Consider the following 18455-nt stretch of genomic DNA (forward strand, 5'->3'; position numbering starts at 1 on the left):
AAAAGACAGAAGCGGGTCAAATCTCGCGAGAGGTTAAAAGCCTCGCGAGACGTCGTCCTACCCACGTGATTCCTAGCTGTCGCTGCGCGGCCCACCCTTGTGTTAGGGACGCGGAGTGGGCGGAGCTTCATAGAAAGGAAATGGCGTAGCTAGGTTGCGCCAGGCGCCGGATGTAGGTTTGTGTTATCCCGATTTCGGATGTGAGTGCAGAGTCCTTGACTAATTTGGGAGTGGGTGTTGTTGGGCCCTTCGTGAAGTTCCCAGCAGAGTAACCGCATTTTCCTTCTAAGACTAGCGGTGCTGGGAGGTGGGAGGAACGGAGTTTTAAAGCAACGAGCATACCAGCGGTTGGTTCCCAAGATGTGGTTCCCGCAACTCCTGTATCACCATCGCGCGGTAACTTATTACAAGTGCAGATTCTCAGTCCCTACTCCAGACCTCCTGACTCAGAAACTCGAGGTGGCGCAGCAGCCTGTTTTAACACGCGCCGCAGGTGATACCAATATCTGCTCAAGTTTTAGAGCCATCGCTTTATATAGTAGGAGAAGACTTAGTAGCAATAAAAAGGTAATTGTGGCAGAACCTGTTGGAGCGAAGGTTGATTTATTTAAAACCTATTTTGTTAGACCCTGCTTGGTTTTAATAGCGTAAATTATATAGGTTAATCTCCCCTGATAGGAAACCATCTCCAGGTTATGTTGTCTTGAACGATAAGCAGAGTGATGTGAATACTTTATGTTTAAAAAGAAATGTATGTGGGGCGCCTGGGTGGCTCCGTGGGTTAAAGCCGCTGCCTTCGGCTCAGGTCATGATCCCAGGGTCCTGGCATCGAGCCCCACGTCGGGCTCTCTGCTCCGCAGGGAGCCTGCTTCCTCCTCTCTCTCTGCCTGCCACTCTGCCTACTTGTGATTTCTCTCTCTGTGTCAAATAAATAAAATCTTAAAAAAAAAAAAAAGCAATGTATGTTTGTAATAATATATATTCTCTGGGCAGATGCATAAACCTGTCTAGAGATTTGGAATAGAAGCCAAATGTTTTCACTGGTTATATTTTTCACTGTTTACCCTTTCCAAATTTTTCCATACATATATCATTTTTTCCAATTAAAAATATGAAATCCTGTGACAGAGGCTACACGAATACCTGGAAGGAACCTTCTTTAGGGGGTCGGGGTATGTTGCTGGACCCCTAAGAAGGCCCTCCTCTCAGATGGGCTCTTTTGGACTGTGACATCTTGCTCTGATGCCCTCTTGCTTTTTTGAAGGGACCTTCCCTTCTCTAAATACACAAACATAGATGGAAACTAGATTAGGTTTGTGATCATTGGTGTGGCAATTTGGAAGAACTGAAATGCTGCAGAGGGCAGCAGTGTGTAGCTAAAATTAAGAGTCAAAACAGACCAGAAAGGATGTGCTTCCTTAACATGGTAGAAGTTTGTTCAAAATATAATGTAGTTTTTAAAAACTGCACTTATTCTAATTGTGTATTTAAAGAACAAATGCCAGGAAGATCTTCCTTGAATATAAGGTATATTTTGCAGTTGTGTAAAAATCTTTCACTTAAGGGAACTTTTTTTTTTGTTTGTTTATTTATTTCAGTAATCTTTACACCCAGTGACGGGCTGAACTCACAACCCTGAGATCAAGAATTGCATGCTCTTCCGACTGAGCCAGCCAGGCACCCCTCAAATAGGAGAACTCTTAATGAACCACCTCCAGACAGAGAGAGAGGAAAGTATTTATTATAAGCTCATGTATGGATTTCTATATCATCTTGACAGCTTTTATTTTCAGGATTGCTTTTAATCTCTAACTCCTCTGTACAACATGGATTGTATTTGGTGGGGAAAAAACAATATAGTTTTAATTTTAATTCTCATAAAGAAATAACAGTTGTATATACCAGATGACATTCTAAGCGCTTCACATATACTCATTTAATTTCACAGTGGTTCAAAAGCTATTAGAGACAAAATTGGAGCAAGTATAAACTTTGACTAAGAGTGATGTTTCAAATAAATGTTCAGACTTACCACCTTCACTGAGTGTGAAAATCTACTCAGTGTCTAATTTTTCTTAAAATGTTCTCATTCAAATTTGATCATGCTTATTCTTCAAAAAGAGCAGTATCTAAAACCTCTAGTTTTAAAACCTGGTATCTATTTTATTGAAACCTAGTAGGTAAATAACATTTGAAGACTCCTAATTGTTATTAGAATATAAGCTATTGCCTTTAATTACTAAAGAAAATTAAAATATAGCAGCTTCTTTTGGAAATGTGCCAACCCACTGCAGAGTACAAGAGTATGCAACAATTTATTGGTTAAATGACAGATTGAAAGATTTATTTATTTAAGAGAGAGTGAGAATGCGTGTAGAGGTGGGGCAGGGAGGGAAGAGCAGAGGGAGAGGAACAAGCTGACTCCACTGAGTGTGGGACCTGACTCAGGGCTTCATCCCAAGACCCTGAGACCATGACTTGAGCCAAAATCAAGAGCCAGTCGCTCAAATGATGAAGCAACCCAGGAGCTCCAAGAGATTACATCTTTATTTAGTTTAGCTTTTATTGCCTTCCCTCCTGACTAAAAGTGGGACCAGATTTGCCCACATTTTTTGCGATCTTGACAAATGCCTAAGATGATGAATTAGAGATGTGTATATCATCATAATAACTGCTTGTACCTTTGCCCTCTTTAGTCATAATAGGTGTTTTGAATGTTTGCATGGAGAATTGCCACAGGGCAAGCTACTGGCTTTTGTACTTATTGAGTGTTTTTGCACACAGTGGATTGAAAATACACCCTGAGGTGATTCTTGGGTGTCATCATTCATTTAAAGGTGACGGAAAAACACCCTTAAATGGATGCTGTCCAGTGCAGGTGCTTATCAGTCATAGCAGTCTGGCTTGTCCACTTTTATTTGCACCGCCTTGCTTGTCTCGGGATGTGCATTTTCAGCTATTTCTGTGTTTTACATGTACCACTAAAGAACTGAAAACATACCACCAAAAAGAGAAAGCAGGATTCCTTCAGTTTGAAAAAGATTATAACCTAAGTCTTTACAGGGATCAGAAATGGCAGTCATTCAAAGTTCTTTAGACATATTTAGAAATGGTGTTTAATAATAGTCTTATGTGTATTCTTAGTGGGATATACTCTGAGGGCAAAAAGCACAACAACAACAAAAAAATCTCAGATGTCACAGATTTATTCTAATAGTACTATTGGCAATGCAACTTTGAAACTTTTTAGGTATACTATAAAGTGAATAATACATGTTAGAAATCTAGGAGAAAAGAAATGAAAAATATAAAATAAAAGAAGGTTTAGGGGGAAGTTCTCTGATGTTAAATTTGAATTAGGGTTTATTTGTGTATATTTCTTAGAAGAATATATATAATTTCTCCCAATGGAGGGTCCCCATATCTTGATATCTAGATCCCTTTGTCCACAAAAGAAACCGTATTTCTTGGAGAAATGGTTGTTTTCAGGTCTGAGGCCCAGAAAATACAAAAGTACAAAGGTGAGCCTCGATTACCTTGCCAGAAAGCAAGGAAGTACCCCCAAAACTATAGGATTAAGTGAAGGGTCACAGAATCAAGTTTGACTCTTTTGGCCAAATGTGAGTCAAGCTGGGCTAAACAGAATAATGACTATGATAGATGAGCAAAGCATTGAATACATTTTTAAAGTTCCTAAGTCTAGGGGCGCCTGGGTGGCTCAGTGGGTTAAGTCGCTGCCTTTGGCTCAGGCCATGATCTCAGGGTCCTGGGATCGAGTCCCGCGTCGGGCTCTCTGCTCAGCAGGGAGCCTGCTTCCCTGTCACTCTCTTTGCCTGCCTCTCTGCCTTCTTGTGATCTCTCTCTGTCAAATAAATAAATAAAATCTTTAAAAAAAAATTAAGTTCCTAAGTCTAGAGTGATACTCAGAATCAAGGGTGAGAGAAGGGTTTTTTTTTTTCTTTGTAGGAGAATGCCAGCCAGTACCTACAGATGGAATAATACAAGTGGAAAAATATGTGCAGTCCCTAATAATTGAGGTAAAGATCATCAGTAGATGCTAGAACCTGTCTTTAAAAGGAAGTAGGGAAAAGGGGATGTTTGCAGTGTCACGGTATCACCCCACAGATTACTTAATTATAAAGTAATTAACGTAGTGATCACACTTAGCACCGCTAATAGTGAACAACCTGACTTTATAGGCCTTTTGATTTGATGCAACAGCATCCCCAATGAAAGAACTCTGCCCAAAATGCTTAACCTAAATATAATCAAGCCTTTTTTTTTTTTAAAGATTTTATTTATTTATTTGTCAGAGAGAGAGAGAGTGAGAGCGAGCACAGGCAGACAGAGTGGAAGGCAGAGGCAGAGGGAGAAGCAGGCTCCCTGCGGAGCAAGGAGCCCGATGTGGGACTCGATCCCAGGACGCCGGGATCATGACCTGAGCCGAAGGCAGCTGCCTAACCAACTGAGCCACCCAGGCGTCCCTAATCAAGCCTTTTGATCCAAATTTCTGTCTATAGGAACTAGAGATAGAGGAACAGAGAAAATGACCCCGAGGGAAGATTCTGATCCAGAATATGAAACATTCTATAAGAAAATGCCTAAATTCTTCACAAAGGTCAGTGTCGTTAAAAAGAGTGGGGGAAGGATGCTTGGGTGGCTCAGTTGGTTAAGCTTCTATTGATTTTGGCTCAGGTCATGATCTGAGGTTGTGAGATGGAGTCCTGTGTCAGGCTCTACGCTAGCTGGGAGGCTGCTTAAGATTCTCCCTCTCCCTCTGCCCCTTCCCACCACACACACTTACACACACACTTAAACACACATACACACACACACACACACACACACACACACACACACACACACAAAGTGGGGTACTTCTAGATCAAGAGACAAAAGACCAAAAGACCTAACAATAATTGCAATGAGTAAATCTTGATTGGGTCTTGGTTTGAAAAAGCTATAAAAGAAATTTTGAGGATACTTTAGAAAATTTGAATATGGACTGGGTATTAGATGGTATTGTATTATTGTTAACTTTATTGAGTGTGAAATTTACTTAAGTTGCTAGAAGAATGACCTGTTCAGGTATTTAGGGATACAGTAGCATACATCTGTAATTTATCTTTAAATGGTTCAGCCAAAACAATTGTATGAAATTTCATAAAAATCATATGGGTGTGAGGATGAACATATGTGTATATATATGTACATAGATGGCCTTCTGTGTATATACACACACAGTAGTCTCCCCTCATCTACATTGTGGGGGGAGCATATGTTTCAAGACCCCCAGTGGATGCCTGAAACTGCAAATAGTACCAAACCCTATATATACAACTTTTCCTATCTATGACATACCTATGACAAAAGTTTAATTTATAAATTAGGCACAGTAAGAGATTAAAAGTAATAAATAATAAAATAGAACTGTAACAATATACCATAATAGGGGCACCTGTGTGGCTCAGTTGGGTAAGCATCTGACTCTTGGTTTTGGCTCAGGTCATGCTATCAAGGGCATGAGATGGAGCCCCATATTGGGCTCCAGGCTCAGCTCAGCGTGGAGTCTGCTTGAGATTCTCTCTCCTCTCCCTACCCCTCTCTCCCTCTGCTCTTTCCATTGGCACCTGCATGCATATTCTCTCTCTCAAATAAAGTCTTTAAAAACAAACAATACACAATAATAAAAGTTACCTGACTGCTGTTTCTCAAAATATCTTCTTGTACTGCACTCACCCCCTCTTGCGAGGACGTGAGATGATAAAATAACCTGTGCGATGAGATGAAGTGAGGTGAATGACATGGCATTGTGACACAGTGTCAGGCTTCTCTTGACCTTCTGACTAGACCTCAGGAGAGGATCACGTACTTGTTGACTGCGGGTAATTGAAACCATGGAAAGTGAAACTGCAGATAAGAAGGGACTGCTGTGTGTGTGTATAAACGTGTATGTGTACATGTTTATGTGTATGTGTGTAGATACCTATATGTATACTTACATAAGTGTGTGCGTATATGTGTGTGTATGAAGAGAAGGAATTAAAATGTGGCAAGATGTTAATGGTCATCGTAGAAGATATATGTGTTCATTCTACTAATCTTTCAGCTTTTCTGTATGTTTCAAATTTTTCAAAATAAAAAGATGGAGAAAAGTATTCAGAAACTATCTAGAATGGTTTTAGGTGGTAGCGTGTGTGTGTGTGTGTGTGTGTGAGAAATGGTGGGCGTGGATCATTGAGAGGGTCTCTAGGAACAGCTCAGAGGTAATATGAGAGATCACAGAAGCATATGTGATTGTCAGAAACAAAAGGCTGTAGAAAGCCGTATGGGTCAAGATCTAGCAGGAAGGTGTGGGCAGTGGAGGCCAAAGCAGTCAAAGGAGTTCTTTGAAGGCCAGGAAGGAAGGCATGAGAATGAATTACTTTGACTTCCCCACATGCAGGAGAGGTCCAATGGGCCTTGTCCTCTGATGTGGTGACAGGAGCTTTTTTCATTTTTTTGGCCCTCTTTGGCTTTCTCATATAACAGTCTCTAGTGGTAGTCTTAAGATGGTCTTAAACTCAGTTAATTGGATTCATCTGCATCACAGTCCCTGAAAATACCATCTTTATCTGTTTCCCACCCCCCTGTTCACATTGTTTATCTTAGAAAAAGCTTAGTTATTGAAGAAACCTGGAACATTCTAGGAAAGCCTAGAACATTCTATATCACCTTCAATACACAGTGGGTAATAGAACAATCTTTTTTTTTTTTTCCTTTTGAGAGAGAGAGACAGAACATGCATGAGCATGGCGGCAGAGGGGAGCTGGGGAGAGGGAGCAGCAGACTCCCTGCTGTGCAGGGAGCCCCACATGGGGCCCAGTCCTGGGACCCTGAGATCATGACCTGAAGGCAGATACTTAACCAACTGAGCCACCCAGGAGCCCCCACCCTTTTTTTGAGGATACTTACATCAAACAACCTGGGTGGCTCGGGTCTACGAACCCAGATGTAAATAGGAAAAAGGAGACAGTTAACACAACTTCTTTCCAGAAGTCAAAATAAGCCCCAGAATTTGCCCATGAAAACTAGTGGCCCCGTAGCTTGATATGGTCACATTTAGCCATTTTATTGACATAATGTCAGCGGTTGAAAAAAAGTACTATTCCATGGAGGCTTCAGTGCTCAAAGAATCCGTTAGGTGGCAGTGGGGACACAGACATTGATCCGATTACCGCATGCGCAGGAGTAGGGAGGCTGGTGCGGGCAACTCACCTCCTCCAATGTTTGAGCCTTAGAGAAGTAACATTGTCAAGCAGCTTTTGCAGGAGAGGAAATAGGAAAAAAACCAACAACCAGAGGGAAAAAAATGATAGTTTATAGTATCTAACAGGTGAACTGCTAGTTCACCTGCTGTTGGTTTTAATGTACATGTTTTCATTTGTTCTTGCTAGGATTCTTTCAGTAAAATAACTTCATATCCAAAGTCCTTTAGATCACTTGTGTGCTGTTTACAACATCTCTGTGTTGTTGGTTTTAGAACATAAGCTAAAATATAGGTAGGGAGCATGGCTCATTTTGTACAAGACCCAGTGCATTTAGTATGTGCTTTTATAGTGGACACTCTTCATTCTGTGTAATTAGTGCTCATGGAAGGCTTTTGTGTGGTCCTGGTAGGGCCATAGGCTGGGGTTCCTGGGAAAGGACTCAGATTTCCATGAAGAAGTTTATTGGGTAGTGCCCTTGGGAATATCACCTGTGAGAGTGACAGGAGCGGGGCTGGGCAGAGAGAAAAGCAGCTGCCTCACGGCTGCAGCCAAGTCTTCAGCCATTCCTACAGGAGCTCTGGAGCTGAACGGCTCTTTAAAGACCCTCTACCCCTTAAGTGAAGGGTGCCTGGACTTTATACCCACCCAACCACAAATGATCAGCCAACAGATGTGGGCTGCTCCTGTGAAGGGGACAGAAAATATTTCAGCTGAAAACTGTCAGCCATCAGCATGCCCTAGTTCCGGGTGAATGAGCCCCTGAGTCCTGAATGGGCAGTGCACCACCATAGGGAAGAAGGTGTACTTTCTCTGTATCACCCCTATTTTTAGGCATCTCTGATGCCTCTCTTGCCAAAGCTACCTGAATTAGAAACTGTGAAACAGGAGGGCCTGAGTGCTGGAGTCCATGAGGGCACTGGTGCAAAGGGGGTGTTATGTGGGGTCCCCGTGAGAGAGCTGCAGCAGCTCTGGGTGCGGGAGACAGAAGACTCCATGGTGAAGAGTCTGGAGAGAGAGAACATCTGGATGATGCGGGGCCTTCTGTTCCGGTGCAGTCCCAGTGCTGTGAGGATAGCCAGGCGTCCATGCAGCCAGGTGCACCAGTGCAGTGAGCGCTGCTGTGCACCTCTGGCCCAGGCCCAGCTGGAGAAGTCCCAGGACCACCTGGCGCAGTGCACCATGCATTGCGATGACAAAGCCAAAGATTCAATAGATGCAGGAAGTAAAAAGCTTCAGGTGAAGTGGCAGCTGGAGACTTGTGTGGGGATGACCATATGCACCCATCCTGACCGTGACCAAGAAGATGAAGAAGTCTCTTATCCATTGGGAAATAGAAGTCTTTGCAATTGGCCATCAGGGTTGACAGCAGGAATCTATTTAAAAAGAGAATTGGGAGTTTTGGCCTTTTAAGTGAGGTCCATGAAGAAATTAAGGGTGGTATCAAGTTTGAGGCATGTGTCACTTCTTTCTGGACACTGGCTCCTTTGTTGAACCCTAGAAAATGAAATGGGAAAAAAATGGTGCTGAAATTTGGGTCAAAGATAGTACAGAACAGTTTTTAGTAGTGTAAATTTCACATGCTTGTCCTGGCACTAGGGATCTCCTAGGCCAGGGATCTGGCCTAGAAGCCAGAGACCTTCAAGGTACCAGATTCTTATTTGTACACAGGTATGAGCAGGCTGACAGCTTCTCCTAAACTGCCTCTGATCTGGTGGTGTGTGAACAGAGGTGTTTCTGTTTGTTGCCAACCTCCTGTTTACCAGAAGGATCACCAAATGATTTTCTGTAAGTTGTAAAACAAAATCTATGAGGTCACTAATTTAGAAGGGAAAAAAAAAGGTTTCTAGCTCTTTGTTTTGCTTGGTTTTGTTATTATACAAGGGAATGAAGTTGATTTAAGGTGTGGAGTTGGGAGAGGTAGTTTTGGTAAGAACTTTGAACAGTTCCTCATAGGTATATGTTTAACGCCATCAAGATAATGTATATATATTTCTTGAAATACACATTACATTTTTCAGCTAGGAGACCCTGCAAAAACATGAAAGGTGACGTTATACTGGGTATGGCAAGCAGCCCCTTCCTCTCACTGGCTGCTGTGATGGGCCCCCGGGCTCTCTGCAGCAGAGCAACAGGATAAAAATCTTGCAGTAGTTAATACTCTCCCTTGAAGGGAAAGGGGTTTTGATTGCACTGTATACCAGTATCCAGGAAATGAACATTGAAGGGGGCATTTCTTCTTAATTAAGAGAGTTACTAAGTACCAGATTTAGGAGAACCTGGTTTTTATAGAACAGAATGGAATGAAAGCCTGAACTCAGTATTATTTAGCCCCCTCAAATAACAGAGCCCTATCAAGACAATCCCTTCACAATAGGAAAGTCAAAGGGGGAAGAACAAGCAACTCCCGTGAGCCATGATTCCTTTAAAGCAAAAGAGGGTCATCCTCCCCACCGTTACCAAATACCACTTTGCCAAGGGCCTTTGCCGCAAGCAGCATTCCTGCCCCAGCTCCAGCACCTTATCATTTTGATTAGGACCTTGTTGTTTTTACCAACTTATTCTTTGAAGTGATAATATAGTCTATGCTTGGTGTTTCAAGGCTGTGATATACTTTCTAGTGGTTCAGTTTTCAGAAATAAGTAAGGGTTAGTTTTTCCTTAAAAAAAAAGAAAAGAAAAGAAAAGAAACCATGAAACAATGTCACCTTCTCATTTTGTTTTCCTCACATTAAAAGCTAATGGAAAAAATGCTTTGGCACTTCCTGCAGATGATATCATGTTGTTTTAAATCGATTTCTGATTGTGTGTGTGTGTGTATAGAGAGCCACTAATGTATAGATGCTATCATATATATATTATGCTGTAGGAGAGCTTGCTCATGCATAAGCATCTCAGATACACAGATTAGGCATTTCTTCTGTTGAAGAATTTCCCAAATTTGGGGGGGCACAATTGGTGATTATTTACTCTAACACATCAAAAGCCATTAAGCATGAATTTTATAAACAGAAAAACCATTACGGTAAATTTTAGAAAGAACGAATAATTTTTGTTTACCTGAAAATAGACACTTCCTAGGTGGAAAATGATTGACTGTTATAAAGAAGTTTTAAAATTTTTTGAACTTTTCATTTTTGGCCTGACTTCCTCTTCTGTATTCTCTGACACTGGTGATCTTACCAATTTTCTTTCTAGTTTCAGCTAAAAGAACTCCTTTCTCCCCCTTGTAGTCATTTCACTAATTCTTCCCCCCAGATGTGTTTTGGATGTATCCCCTCATCTCGACTCTAGTGCTGCAGCCCAGGCTGCCATCATTGTCTCTCCCAGCCTGATGCAGTAGCACAAGAATGGGGCTCCTTCCTTAAGATTCATCTCCCACACTTGGCTGCCAGATTGGTCTTCTGGAAATACCAGTCTGAGTGTGCCCACACCTACCTGTAAAATCCCAACTTGTTAGCTCACCCTACAAGGCCATTGGTGATGTGGTCACAGTCTGCTTCTCATCCTGGACACTGACCACACAGTGGTACCCATGTACAAACCTGCCCTGCGCTTTCATGCCTTACTGCTTTGCTGCTAGGCTCTGGTCCACATCACAAGCCTTTCCTCACTTCCCTGTCCAGGAGAATACCTTTAAAGACCTAGTTTTGAAAGGGCATTGGTGATTGTTTACCAGCTTCACTAGCAGGTAAATCCTTGCCTCCTCCTTCTGCTCCCTTAGTATTTTTCTATGTAGACTAGTGGTTTAGCACAGAGCTCCTGAAGGCATCCTACCCAAGGGACCAGGTGTGCCTGGCATGAGCAGAATTCCATCTTGAGAACAGGAGGAAGCCAACATTCAATGGCAGTGGGCATTTGTTTTACTTCGGAGAATATTTTAAGAATTTCTTGTGATTAGTGCTATGATATTTCTCTGACACAGGCAGAAAATGCTAGTTTCTTCATAAGGCTATTACTATAATAACATAAAAGGAGTTACAGTTTTGAAGAATTTTCTGGCTGGAGAGAACTTTTGATTGATCCTAATTAATGATGTGTCTCCGCAGGCAGTTGGAGGCGATTTCTACATTCATGTTTGTTGATGAGGATATAGATAAGAAAAACAGGACTATAGTAGCTTGATTATGAGCAATGTGGCTCTGGTGTATTTTTTTTCCGTGTTACTCATTAGCTGCCTAAGTTGACGCTTTCTCCACAAGCAGAGGGAATTAGAACCAGTTAACCTGACAGTCAATGGAAGAATAAAACTAAGGAATCTGAAACAAGAAAGTGACTTTGTAGTAATTTCTATAAATTTTAAATTTATTTATAAATTATAAATTATAAATTTATTTATAATTTCTAAATTATAAATCTATAATTTCTAACTTATAATTTCTAAAAATTATAGAAATTATAGTAATTGTACAAATTATAATTTTTAGACATACATGGCTGTTTATCTTGTGGTTCATGAAGAAAAAAGTATTGACCATGGAGCCCATGTTTATTGACTCTATTTTGCTATAACTTATAAAGTGTTCTGGGTCAAGTCACTTTACCTTTTTCCGTCCCAACTGAAAAAAAAAGATGAGGATAATGTATCTACCTGTAGCCTCATAAGACAAACAAGTGGATGTGAATATAATAACTGCATCTAACAGTTTGTGAACGCAGATTAAATGGTCTTGGGCCTCTTTGGTTGCAATTGAATTCTCTTTTGTCTTACTTGGCTCTTCCTTTGCTTCACTCTCACACTTCTATTTTATGATCATAAGAGGCCGTGTCAACATGCTTCGCCTGGCAGGTGGAGCACCCTGGATCTGGGAGCTATCGTTCTCGAGTGCTTTCTGCCTCTCACTAGCTGGGAGACCTTAACTTCGGTCAGCCCCCATTTCCTTATCTTTGTTTCATTTGGGATTCTTAGGTTGATAGCAGGTCAAGAAAGTTGCCATATGGACTTCCCTGATTAATCCAGTCCTTATATTATTAACTCGATCCTGCCTTCATCTCTCCTTCCTCCGAGTTTCTAAGGAAGTATGTCGGGGTAACACAGTCTAATCTGTATTAGTCCTCTGATGGTAAGCTCTAGTAAAGCAAGGTTCTATGTAAGAAATCCTGTCTCATCCCCTACCACCCTGCCCCAGCCAACTCCTAGATCTGGGCATTTGCTGTGGACTCAATTTATCCATGTCAGCTACAGGGGGAACCTCAGGGACTCCACAGTTTTCTCTTCAAAGTTGACTTCTACTTTGACTTTACAGAGAAAAGAAATGTCACTTGGCAAGAATTTCCTTTGATACTGTCCCCCTCCAGCACACACACCTAAAAATTATTTGTATTGATTCATCCTCAAAAAGATTGAAAAAATATGTTAAAATATAATGTGTATACAGCCAAAATCATCATTAAAAAAATTAAAGACAAGCCACAAAGCACAAGAAGACATTTGCATTAAAGAATCAGTAACCAGAGCTCAAAAACCAAATAAACACCCCCATATCTCATTAAGAAAAGTGAAAATAAGGAGGAGAAGGGAAGGAAAAGGATATGAACAAAAAATTTACAAAAGAAAGGACCCCAAATAGCCAATAAGCATATGAGATATACTCAAACTTGTGCATAATCAGGAATATGTCAACAAAAACTATAACCCATTAAATGGGAGAAAATTTAAAATTCTGAAAAGAAAAAAAACCCCAGAAAACGGTAACACTCATGCCTGGTTGATGCCAGGACATGTTACTCTATCCATAGGGAGAGCAAGTTGGCACCCCTCACAGACCAACAATTCCGCTCTGAGAGAAGCTCTCGATATGTAATAAGGAGATACATAAAATTTATTGCGGCTTTGGTTTTAAAAACAGAAACCTTAAAAAGAATAACCTTTATGTCTACCAACAGAAATGGAGAAAAAAAGTGGAACATTTATTTAGTCAGTGGATGAATAAATATTCGTGAAACTAATGAAAGTAAACTAAAGGTACATGTATCAACGTGGATAACTCGCAATATAGGTAAATATTCAGCAAAAATAAATTACGGAGTAATATGTATAGTAGGAGACCACTAATACAAAATTTAAAGCCATGCAAAAATACATTGTTTATGGGAACACATGTATAGTAAAAGTGTAAGATCATGCATGGGAGTCAAAACAACCAAATTCAGGATGGTGATTTTATCTGGGGAAGAAGAAGGGGCATTGCGACCAGAGAAGTAGTAGGCAAGAGGCTTCCACTATACCTGTAATATTTAATATATAAAGTTTAATATGTATGTTTATATTAAAACATGTAAGTTCTATACAAGGCCTCCTTTGTAAACTTTAGAAAAGGGTACGCAACACCTCAGAGGCATGGCTCTGTACTACATTAATTCAAGGTGCTAACATAGCCCCATGTCAGGGCTTAATAACTTGGAGAGCAGAATGTCCTCAGACGGGACATAGCCCTTACAACCATATGCACCAGCCTGACTCTGTACATCAAACAAACCCATCTTCTCCTTCCTAGCATCTCAGAGTCAAAGGGCAAGATCTTCCTTCTATCTAAGGCAAACCCCTCCAGCTGAGCTGTGTTCATTTCTCAACTTTCTTTTATCATTAACCTCTTGTTCCTGAAGCTTCGGCCTTGCTTGCCTGCTTGCCCTTTCTCCGTATGTTTCTATTTGCTGCTACTGCCTCCCGCTGTGGTCTGGTTTTCTCTTTGGCCACGTCACTGAAGTAGCTGTCACCCATAAGTCATGAATGCCAGACAGAAAGCCACTCCACAGTTCTTGCCTCATTTGATCTTTGCAAATATTTGGCACCTTCCTTGGAAACTCCTCTTTTGGCTTCTGGGACCTTATTCTCTCTTGAGTTTCCTTCCCTTGCCTGCTAGTCTGTTTTATAGGCTCTTGTTCTACCACCCAGCTTGTGCATGCTCGTGTTCCTTCCTCACCCATGCTGCTTCTCACTCTCTTCTGGTCAAGTAGCTTCAATGTTTACTTAACAAATGTTTATTGAACACCTACTCCATCCTAGTCACTTTTCTCAATGCTAGGGATTTAGCAGTGATAAGGCCTTACCCTCATGGAGCTTACATTCCAGGGAAGCAAGACTGATAGCAACAGTTTTTTTTTTTTTTAATGTTTTATTTATTTATTTGACAGACAGTGATCACAAGTAGGCAGAGAGGCAGGCAGAGAGAGAGGGGGAAGCAGGCTCCTCACTGAGCAGAGAGCCTGGTGCAGGGATCGATCCCAGGACCCTGGGATCATGACCTGAGCCGAAGGCAGAGGCTTTAACCCACTGAGCCACCCAGGCGCCCTGATAGCAACAGTTTTAAAAGTAGATCTATGACATGTATGTGGTGATAAGTTCCATGGAGAAAAATAAAGGAGAAGAAAGGGAAACACAGTGCAAAAGGAAGGGGCAGGTTGTATTTATTGTATAGCAAATTGTCAGGAAAACCTCATTTAATAATTAACTTTGCAGTTGACACCTGAAGGGAGTAAGAATTGTGAACCATGTGGATATTTAGTGGTGTGTCATTCCATGCAGAGGGAACAGAAAATGCAAAGACTCTGGAATGAGAATGTTCCAGTCTGGGACATGTTGAGTTTGAAAGGCCTATTACACGTTTAGGTGGAAATGCCAAGAAGAAGATCAATCACCTCTAGAACCATTAGAACGAGAACCTATAAAATGGGCAAAGTTTCCACCAGCCCAAGGGAAGAAATCCAAGAGAGAATAATGTCATGGAAGCTACAAAAGGAGTTTCTGTAAGGACAGTGTCAAATATTGCAAAGATTGAGGTGAGGACTGCAGAGTAGCTCTCTGTCTTTAAGACTTAGAGGGCCTTGGTGATTTTTGGTTGATAGTCTTTCCATATATATATATGATATTTATATGTATCACATATATATAATATAGTAATTTGGGGAAGAACAAGTTTGCTAGAGGTGGAAGAGATAGTATTGAGAGTAGTTTAATTTGGACTAGGTCAAGTGATAGTGTCTATTAGAGATCAGAATGCAGTTATACATTAGGTACTTGAATTTATTCAAGAAATATTTTTGGAAAAAAAAAAAAGAAATACTTTTTGGGTCTTGGAATTCCATATCTGTTAATAGTAGAGTAGTTTATATTGGATTAACCCTTTTGCAAATAATAATTTTAAACTCTAGAGGAAAAAACAATTACCTAAAGGTATTAAAGAGAAACCAAACTAGAAACTAGAGAAGAGTTGAGACTTAGAAGAGAATGGCACTAGATGAGTTCTTGTTTTTTTTTTTTTTTAATGGCTTTCTGCCTAAGGGCAAGCACCTGTCAGCGTCATGCTGGGGCAGCTAGAATATGTATAGAAACCCACAGTTTTGATGAATTTATTTGAGGAATTAACAGACAGAGTTTGAGGTTATTGCAACTGGAAAATGATAGTGTTGGGGTACCGTATCCTAGAAAGGAGAGAATTGCAGAGGAGAGGTTCAAAAATGTGTACATTGAGTTTACCTAATCTCTGATCTCTGAACTACACACATGTGGGGAAGACTTTCAGTCAGCCCAACTAATGATAAAAGAACTGAATGGAAATTTCAACCCTTGCCCACTACAGAGGAGAAAAATTTAGTAACCAACTTAACTCTTCAGTAAAAATAAATTCAAAGCTTAACATAACAAAAACCATAGTCTCTACAATGCACCATTTGCAATGTGCTAGCACAATCCAAAATTACTAGACAGTCAAAAAAGCAGAAAAATGTTACCCATAATCAAGAGAAAAGAAATAGATGGAAATTGATCCTAAGATGATGCAGAAATCAGAATTAAGACACAATTATTTTAAACTAGCTATTATAACTGTTCAAGGACACGAACAAAAATATGTTCATAATAAACAAACAGGAAACTATTAGCAGAGGGAAAGAAACTGCAAAAAGGGAAACATTCTAGAAGTGAAAAATTTAATATCAGGAATAAAAAATTCACTTAATAAGCTTACCAAATGATTGGATATTGGATAGAAGGTCAGTGAGCCTGAAGGTAGATCAATAGAAATGATCAAAACGAAGATGAGAAAAAAGGTGAAGAAAAATTAGGAGCACTTCAGTGACTTGAGTCAGTATCAAAAGTTCTAGCATATAGCAAAATAAGTCAGTCATAGAAAGAAAATTATCATATGATCTCCCTGATATGAGGAAGTTGAGAGGCAACGTGGGGGGTCTGGGGGTAGGAAAAGAATAAATGAAACAAGATGGGATTGGGAGGGAGACAAACCATAAGAGACTCTTAATCTCACAAAACAAACTGAATGTTGCTGGGGGTAGGGGAGTAGGGAGAGGGTGGTTGGGTTATGGACACTGGGGAAGGTATGTGCTATGGTGAGCGCTCTGAAGTGTGTAAACCTGGTGATTTACTGACCTGTACCCGTGGGGCTAATAATACATTACATGTTAATTAAAACATTTTAAATTTTTTAAGAAAAGTTCTAGCATAGGTATAACTATAATCTCCAAAGAAGATGAGAGAGAAAATAGTTCAGAATTTTTTTTAAAAAGACTTTATTTATTTATTTGACAGAGATCACAGGTAGGCAGAGAGGCAGGCAGAGAGAGAGGAGGAAGCAGGCTCCCTGCCGTGCAGGGGTCTCAATCCCAGGACCCTGGGACCTGAGCCGAAGGCAGAGGCTTTAACCCACTGAGCCACCCAGGCGCCCCCAGAAATTTTTTTATTATAAAATAGTGGCTAAAATTTTTCTAAATTTGGCAAAAAGACTTGAAATTATAGATTCAAGCTGCTAAGTAAACCCCAGGCAGAATAAATTAGTTAAAAATAAAATTGAATTAAAATCTTAAAAAAATTAAAAATGAGTAAAACAAACCAAACCTAGACACATTAAATTACTCAAACTGCTAAGAAAAATAATGAATACTGTTATGCTGAAAATAAATAAATTAATTTAAAAAAACTGCTAAGAATTAAAGGTCCTTAAAAATATTTATGGAGGGTGCCTGTGTGACTCAGATGGTTAAGCAACTGCCTTTGGGTCAGGTCATGATCCCGGGTTCCTGGGTTTAAGTCCCACTTTGGGCTTCCCCTGCTCTGCAGGGAGCCTACTTCTCCTTCCCCCTCTGCATGCCACTCCCCTTGCTTGTGCTCTCCCCCTCTTCTCTCCGTCAAATAAATAAAATCTTTATTTGTGGAGCACCTACTGTGTGCCAGGCTCTTTTAAGCCGTGGAATAAAATAATACACAAAACAGTTCCACTACTCACAGCCAATACAAATGCCATTCTCTACAATACAGTTTTTACTGAGAAGACTTTTTTAAAGATTTTGTTTATTTATTTTTTTGAGAAAGAGAAATAGAGATAGCAACAGAGAGAGCACAAGTGGGGAGGAGAGGGAGAAGCACGCTCCATCTTGAGCAGGGAGCCTGACGCAGGGCTTCGACCCCAGGAACCTGGCATCATGACTGAGCCAAAAGCAGACACTTAACCAGCTGAGCCACCCAGGCGCCCCAAGAAAACCTGTTTTTAAATATCAGCTGATCATGGGGCCCCTGGGTGGCTCAGTCGGTTGAGTGTCCCAACTCTTGGTTTTGGCTCAGGTCATGATCTCATGGGTTGTGGGATCAAGTCCAGCGCTAGGCACTCTCCTCAGTGGGGAGTCTGCTTGGGGAGTCTCCCCCTCTGCTCCTCCCCCCAACTCATGAGCTCGCTTTCTCCTTCTCTCTAAGATAAATGAATAAATCTTTAAAAATAAATAAACAAGTATCAACTGATGATTACCGGGGTGACCCAGAGGTCGTACACATTTCTAAAATGGAACTTACCTTTTCTCCAGAGTTACTCCTTCCCTTATACTTCCTTTTTCAAGAAGTAATGCCACCTGCAACACTCCTGTAAGAGAGAAGACTCATCCTTTTTTTTCTTTACCTCTATGAGACCTAGATTCTGACTATTACACCATTATATTGCTCAAACCTCTTCTCCACTGCACGGCACCTGTTTTAATTCAATCCTTTATTAGTTATGGCCTGGAAGCCCCCTAAGGTGTCATCTGTTCGTTCTTCTTTTAGCTGCCAGAATTTTCATTTTAAGTCCCGGTTCTTATCATGTCACTTTCCAGTATAAAATCTTCCAGTGGTTTTCCATCCCTTTGGAAATAAACTTTGTTTACCTTAGCATGACCTACAAAGTCCTGTAAGATCTGGGTCCTGCTGAAATCTCCAGCCTTAGTCATA

At 40.7% G+C, this 18455-nt stretch overlaps 1 long non-coding RNA gene across 2 annotated transcripts in view; it reads left to right on the plus strand.

The window, feature by feature from the left end:
• Window positions 1-5: 5 nt before the first annotated feature.
• Window positions 6-18455, plus strand: part of LOC116572929 — a 45735-nt gene continuing 27285 nt past the window's right edge. Inside the window, exons 1-2 of one of the 2 annotated variants that reach the window (XR_004278555.1) lie at window positions 6-567; window positions 4521-4618. This is a non-coding gene — a long non-coding RNA (uncharacterized LOC116572929). The remainder of the gene's footprint in view (window positions 568-4520; window positions 4619-18455) is intronic. The other variant, XR_004278554.1, reaches the window with a different exon arrangement.

Source organism: Mustela erminea, chromosome 14 (assembly GCF_009829155.1).
Source record: "Mustela erminea isolate mMusErm1 chromosome 14, mMusErm1.Pri, whole genome shotgun sequence".
NCBI classification, from domain to species: domain Eukaryota; kingdom Metazoa; phylum Chordata; class Mammalia; order Carnivora; family Mustelidae; genus Mustela; species Mustela erminea.